Below are 7,459 nucleotides of genomic sequence, written 5' to 3'. Positions count from 1 at the left end.
TATTCAAGTTTTCTACATAAATTTGTTCGGCCCAATCACGCCGTCTTGGGTGAATAAAAACTACTCAATAATTGAAAACAATAATTCAAAAATAAAAATAAGAAGAAGAAAAGAAAAGAGAAATCTTCTCTCCCAAGCCTTGTAGCTGCCTCCTTTGTGTTGTCTGCGTTCTGGAACTTCGGAACCCTAAAAAATATTATATATCTTCTATTTATATGATCCGGAACCCATACCAATTAATTTCCTTCCAATACAAGGACTTTTTGAAACAGTCTGACGCCAGAACTTGCGTGCGAGCGAGTGGAATTCTCGCTCGCACGCGCAATGAAAATCATCTTTCTGGAATTGTGACTCGCGCGCGGGCGAGTTCAAATCTCGCTCGCGCGCCATGCAATTTCTACTGCGTGCGACAATTTTGAAAAATTCATATCTCAAGTTCTAGCTGTCGGATTGAGCTGAAATTTGGACAGCAGTTTCAAAACATCTTGAACTTCATTCTGAACGGTGGAGATTGGATTTTGATATCTCTAAAATTAAATTGATTTTTTGAACAAAGCTGCTTCGTAATTCACTCTTCAACAATTCATTTTCCTACAAAATTAACCCGGAGAGTGAAATACACTGTGAGGCCCGGTTACTCTAATTACATTTAATTATCATACAAACAAGTAATTAGAAGTCAAAGCAGTGGAAAAACGATTTAAAATAAATTTTGGGCCTATAAAAATTTCGGCATGGCCTCCACGTAAGTAGGACATCCCAAAATACACAGACAGCAGTTTATTTAAAATAACTAAAACTAGGACCTCAACAAATTTAAACATCACACAACCATGTGCCGGCCAGGCACGAAAACAAATTAAAACAGTTAACACATACCTGAGCCGACAAGGCTTGATAATAATTTAAAACATAGCAGGAACTCTCAAATACAACACAAATACATCGGGGCATATCCCCGGAGAATATTAAAATGACTCTAACATAATACATAATATAACTCAGATAATACATAATATAACTGGGAGACAAGACATGATCCAACCTCCTCAACGAGCTCCGCCAGCGGACCCTTCGCCTGGTGCTGAAAAGTCACTTGGGTAGCCTACCATGGTGCCAAACAGCAGCCACAGTAGCCTCCCAGAATTAACTGAGGTTAGGATTCTGGTATGAAACAGTTAGGCAACAACAACAAAACATATAAACTATGCATAAACACATTATAAAATGTAGTATGCAATGCATGAACTGGGCTCAAAGTAAACGAGATAACAGGAGCCAACAAACGGTACGATAACAACTGGAACAATGCTCGAGCTAGAACACAGGGGAGCTACATCGTCATGTAACTAAACCGCCCTGCCAAGTATGCGAGGTATGTCGTGCTGGGTGAAATTAAACACCCACGACTCGGCTCCATACAGCTGATAACGATACAACAGATAGGCACAATAACGAACAACATACGATGTCAAGATTCCAAGTGCATATCACACAGAAAATGCATCAAGGAATAGACAATCATAATTTCGGTCTCAGGGATACTAGGCATAAAAAGCCACCAGCTGATTCCCGAAATAACAATACGTGTGCCCAGAGTACAATACAACATGATAACGGGTAACAAGAATGATAGGGCTCAACGTGTGATGTAGTGAATATCATGCCCTATTCTAAATGCCACAAAATATATCAAATAATTTAACATATAAACAACGAGGCATTTAAATTCACATAATCCATATAGTTCACGTAATCAACATAATATCGGTAAAACAATATTTATATTTTTACCGTTGTATGTTACCAACCGTAACATACCTATACCAATTCAAACGAAGGTCCTCAACTCTAATTCCCAAAGTTTCGGCCTACAACACAATTAATATTTCAATATATATCAAAACGATGCGATATAACCAACGAAATCAAATTAAATCCAAGCGGGTAAAATCCCAATATCGGGCAGCCCACTATACCTCAACTAAACCAGTTGGAAACTCACGCTCAAGGCTGGAAGCAGGGATTAAAACATCACAACTCGAAGCTAAACTAGCTGGACCGTAGCAACCTTCGAACTCGTCGAAAAGCTCGCCGGAAAATGGCTGGAAAAGGGGCAAACGAACAGGGGAAGGTTCAGCTATCCTTAAGCTTCAAAATACAGCATAAATATTGTCTAAAATACTCCAAGATCGAAGCTAGTTACCTTGAAGAAACACAGCAGAAATAGCAGCACAACCAGCTTCTGAAAGTGGGTCGATTCGTGCCTAAACGTGGACCAAAATCAGCGATTATTAGCTTCAATCGAAGCCACGGATGTAAGGAAGAAAACCCAACAAACGAATTGAATTTTGGACTCCGAACGAAGAAGTTATGGGCAATTTACCGGAGCTGCGCAGAGGGGTGACGGGAGTGACGGGATTTGGAATTAGGGAAGAACTTTTCTTATCTTTTCTCTTTCTTTTCTTTATGCGTGTGATGTATATATGTAAGGGTGTGTGTTTGCCTCTATTTAATTATTATTTGGGCAACTTGACACAGTCCAGATATTTTAACGCTCGTGTATTATTTTAGCTCTAATATGTATTTTATATCGCTTAAATCTCGATATTCAAAAATACATATATTTTTTAATACACTTTCTAATTTATTTGGCATAAATAATTATTTTTATTGAACATCTCAATAATTATTCTAATTATGCCAAATTACCAGATAATTAACTTCTGGGTCTTACATACACAAACATGGACTAAAACACATAAAAACACATAAAAACAATATGAATGCACACAAAATAGACATAAAAATATCACAAACTAATGCATACAAAATGTACTTATGATCAGCTATCTATTATAAGATTGATTTACGATTCGGATATCATCAGCTATGGGTACGAGATGAAGATATCCCTAAAAATGCTTTCAGAACAAGGTATAGACATTATGAATTTATTCTCATGTCTTTTGGTTCAACCAATGCTCCTGCAGTATTTATGGGATTGATGAATAGAGTATTTCAGAAATATTTGGATGATTTTGTCATTATTTTTATTGATGATATATTGATATATTCCAAAAATGTGCATGATCACGTTGAACATCTCAGAATCATCTTACAGACTTTGAGAACTGAGAAATTATATGCCAAGTTATCGAAATGTGAGTTTTGGTTGCAGAAATTTGTATTTCTTGGGCATATCATTTTAGGTGATGGCATTTCAGTGGATCCAAGCAAGGTAGAGGATATACTTAATTGGCCTAGACCTACATCAGTGCCAGAAATACAGAGTTTTATGGGCTTAGCAGGATACTATCACAGATTTATCAAGATTTTTCCAGCATTTCCAAGCCTATTATGCAGTTAACTCAGAAGAATATGCCGTATGTTTGGACTGAAGCTTGTGAATCTAGTTTCTTGGAGTTGAAAAAGAGGCTTACCAGTGCACCTATCTTGACGATTCCTTCAGGTGCAGGTGATTTTGTTGTTTATTGTGATGCTTCTCACAGGGGTCTGGGTTGTGTGCTTATGCAGCGAGGTCATGTTATAGCTTATGCTTCGAGACAGTTAAAGCCACACGAGACTTGGTATCCTATCCATGATTTGGAGCTTGCCGCTATTGTCTTTGCATTGAAGATATGACGACATTATCTGTATGTTGAGAAGTTTGACATCTATCCTGATCACAAAAGTTTAAAATATCTATTTTCGCAGTCAAAATTGAATATGAGCCAGCGTAGATGGCTTGATTTATTGAAAGATTTTGATTGCGAGATTAAATACTATCCAGGGAAATCTAATGCAGCTGCAGATGCCTTAAGTAGAAAGGTATATTCTTTATCCTTATCTATGATAGGTGTATCTCAATTGGTAGAAGATTGCTGTATTTCTGGATTATTATTTAAAACAGATATGCAGCCTATCAGAGTTTGTGTTATTAAAGCTGAGCCAGAACTTCTGATGAGAATCAAAAAGCACAGAAAGATGATCAGAATATTCAAAAATCAATTGAAATGTTCAAATCTGGGCATCAATCTGAATATCAGGTCAGTGCTGATGATGTGTTATATGTGAATAACAGAATTGTTGTACCAGACATTTCAGATTTGAAACAACAGATAGTGAAAGAGGCTCACAGCAGTAGATTCAGTATTCATCCTGGTGGCAGAAAAATGTATAATGATCTAAAGACACGGTATTGGTGGAAACAGATGAAAGCAGATGTCACAGGTTTTGTGTCTAAATGTTTGAATTGCCAACATGTGAGAGCGGAAAGAAAAGAGGCCAGGTGGTCTATTGCAGAGTTTGTCCATTCCAGAGTGGAAGTGGGATTACATTTCCATGGATTTCGTTACACAGCTACCATGTTCATCCAGAGGGTGCGATGCCATTTGGGTGATTATTGACAGGTTGACAAAATCAGCGTGCTTTATTCCGTACAAAATGACGTACAAACATGATCAAATGGCAGAAATTTATGTCAGAGAAGTGGTAAGATTACATGGTGTGCCTAAATCTATTGTTTCAGATCGAGACCCTAGATTTACACCACACTTTTGGAATAGCTTGCAACAAGCTCTTGGTACTCAATTGCATCTGAGTACAGCTTATCATACTCAAACGGACGGACAGTCAGAGCGGACTATCCAGACACTTGAGGATATGCTGAGAGCTGTAGTACTAGATTTTGGTACTACTTGGCAATATTCATTACCACTTGCAGAATTTTTTTACAATAACAGCTATCAGATAAGCATTGAGATGACTTCATTTGAAGCACTGTACAGAAAGAAATGTAGATCACCGTTATACTGGGATGATATCTCAGAAGTACCTGACGTTGGGCCTGATATGATCCGAGAAATGATTGAAAAAGTGAAGCTTATACAGAAAAGAATGAAAACAGCTCAGGACAGACAAAAAAAGTATGCGGATATCAGACGACGGCCTCTATCATTTGACCAGGGAGACAGAGTGTTCTTGAATATATCTCCGTTTAGAGGTACAGTCAGATTCGACAAGAAAGGAAAATTATCTCCACGTTTTATTGGTCCGTATGAGATTATCGAAAAGATAGACGATCTTGCTTATCGACTCGCTCTTCCTCCATCTTTGTCTGATATTCATGATATATTCCATATCTCGATGCTTCGGAAGTATCAGCCTGATTCTTCCCATATTATTCAGCCTGATGAAGCTGAACTTGATGAAACTCTCAGTTATTTTGAGCAACCTATTCAGATTCTTGATCGCAAAGACAAACAGCTCAGAAACAAGAGTATTCAGTTAGTCAAAGTTCAGTGGAGTCGACATGACATTGAAGAAGCGACTTGGGAGACTGAGTCAGATATGAGAAAAATATTTATAGAGTTGTTCCATTGATGTGAGTTCTTATTCTGTTTTCTATCATTTATTTATCTTATCTGTATACAGACTGCTTATACATATTGCTTATGAATTCGAGGACGAACTCATGCTTTAGAGGGGGAGAAATGTAAGACCCGAAATTATTTAATTTTAATATAAGAATATTTAATTTAGGAATATTTAGAGTTTAGAATTAAATTCTAATATTATTAAATTATTTAGTATTGAAATTGAATTAAATTGATTTTCCGGGGACTGAATTGAAAATATGCCAAAGTACAGGGACCAAAGTGCAAATAGTTGAAATTGAAGTAGACACATGGCCTTTTTATCATTTAAACGTGTATACATTATATTTTATCAGATATTATTGGCAAAAAAAACGTACACATCAGAATTCCCTTCAAGTTCTCAAGTTTCAAACTTTGATTTCTCAATAACCATTCATCCGATTTTTAATCCGGGCATAGTTTTGGAATCCTTACAAGAAAGGTTACGCTTTGATGTAAGTATCTCAATGATTCAGCATATTTCGAGATTTTTATGTTGAAGGAATCATATTTTAATTGTGACTATGTGTTCTTGAGAATATATGCATCGATATATTGCAATCGGATTGAAGAACGGACAAGTATTGTATCTGCTATGAAATTCCAGCCTTTATTCAAGATGTATAGCTTCTGATATGTTGGCATATGTTGTTGTGTATGCTGATATGTATGTGTTGTAAGTTGGAAAAGAATGGCATATTGAATTCGATATCGTTTCGATTACCGATCTTGTACCGTTAAGTCGTTAAGTCAGGAATTGGCTAGTATTGGATTCTCCTTGATTGAGATATGATTGAAGTGAGTTTCTTACTGATATTTCTAGTTAATCTATTGTGTTTTCAGCTTGAAAACAAGGGACATCGAACTCAAGAACTTTGATTTTGAATCGGAAGAATAAAGAACAAGATTGGAGCATTTTAAACACAAGAAAGAAAGGTATAAATTGATACAACCACGAAGGGATAGAATATTCGAGATAGATATATGATTCTCGAATTTCCTAAACCACATACGTGTATGCTTAGTTGCTTTTGCTTGTTTGTATGTATAATGTGAACTTTCTTGACTAGTATGAGTTGTATGTTTTGGTTTTGGCTTGTTGTATATAGATTATAGCTTAATGCATTAGTTTTGTATGCATTTATCTTGAGCCAAAAACCAAGTCTCATAGAGGGCCTGGCGGCCTAGATTGCAATTGGTGTTTGGTAAGTTGTAGTAAGTGTCAAGGGATATAGATTTAATCCTAGAGCTAGATGACTTACTATGATTGTACCAAAGTCAGAGAATTTAAGATATTTGACGCCACCTCGAGAGGGAGAGTCGGTGGTTAGTGGGATATTTTATTTTCCGGGATCCCAATAACTAAGAATTCTTTGTATCAGACTTGATAACCTTTCCTTTGGAACATGCATTTCATTTTTGTTTAACATTATAGCATGTTCATATCATTTATACTAAGAATTATATTTCTCACCGGAGTTATCCGGCTATTGCTTTGTTTTGTATGTGTGCATGGCAATAGGTGGGGCGAGATCGAATCAACAACCACCAGGATAGATTGAGATAAAGCTTAGCAAGTGAGGACTCAGGTTTTAAGCAAGAGAACATGTAATATGAATTGCTAAACATGTTAGAATAAGAACAAGTACCTTTGTATATATGTGTTACTTGTTGTATGCTCGTTTTTCATCTAGCTTTTCTTGTATTTGAATCACTAGATGGATGTGTTATTGACTCATGAATGTATTTAGAACTTGGTTTAAATGTTGTGCATGTTTTGGATTGAAAAGAGAAACTTTTAGAAGCACTTAAACAGAGCACACAAGAGCTGAGAAAAACAGAGTCGAGCACTGCTCAGGGCAACGCTCGAGCTGCACAATTTGGCAGCTCGGGCACAGCCCAAGACAACCCAACCCATAGGTTGGGTAAAGAGGGAGCGCTCGAGCGGCCAAATAGTACAGCTCGAGCTCACCCTCCTTGAGTTAAAAAAAAAATTTATTCATTTAGCGACGGGTTTTTGCGTTGCCAAATGTATGGTT

At 36.8% G+C, this 7,459-nt stretch overlaps 1 long non-coding RNA gene across 3 annotated transcripts; it reads right to left on the bottom strand.

Annotated features, from left to right (window-relative positions):
- Positions 1–958: 958 nt before the first annotated feature.
- Positions 959–2,454, bottom strand: LOC140872932 (uncharacterized). 3 transcript variants are annotated; one of them, XR_012147937.1, is made up of 5 exons: positions 2,387–2,454; positions 2,207–2,267; positions 1,980–2,105; positions 1,822–1,871; positions 959–1,137 (listed from the first exon to the last, which is right to left on the bottom strand). It is a non-coding gene; the product is annotated as an uncharacterized lncRNA (long non-coding RNA). The 3 variants fall into 3 exon arrangements; XR_012147936.1 differs by having other exon boundaries at positions 2,207–2,434; XR_012147938.1 differs by having other exon boundaries at positions 959–1,105; positions 2,207–2,434.
- Positions 2,455–7,459: the final 5,005 nt, after the last annotated feature.

The sequence above is a fragment of the Henckelia pumila genome, unplaced genomic scaffold, assembly GCF_033568475.1.
Source record: "Henckelia pumila isolate YLH828 unplaced genomic scaffold, ASM3356847v2 CTG_498, whole genome shotgun sequence".
NCBI classification, from domain to species: domain Eukaryota; kingdom Viridiplantae; phylum Streptophyta; class Magnoliopsida; order Lamiales; family Gesneriaceae; genus Henckelia; species Henckelia pumila.
Note: the sequence above shows the minus strand (reverse complement) of the source record. Positions and strands in the feature narration are given on the sequence as shown.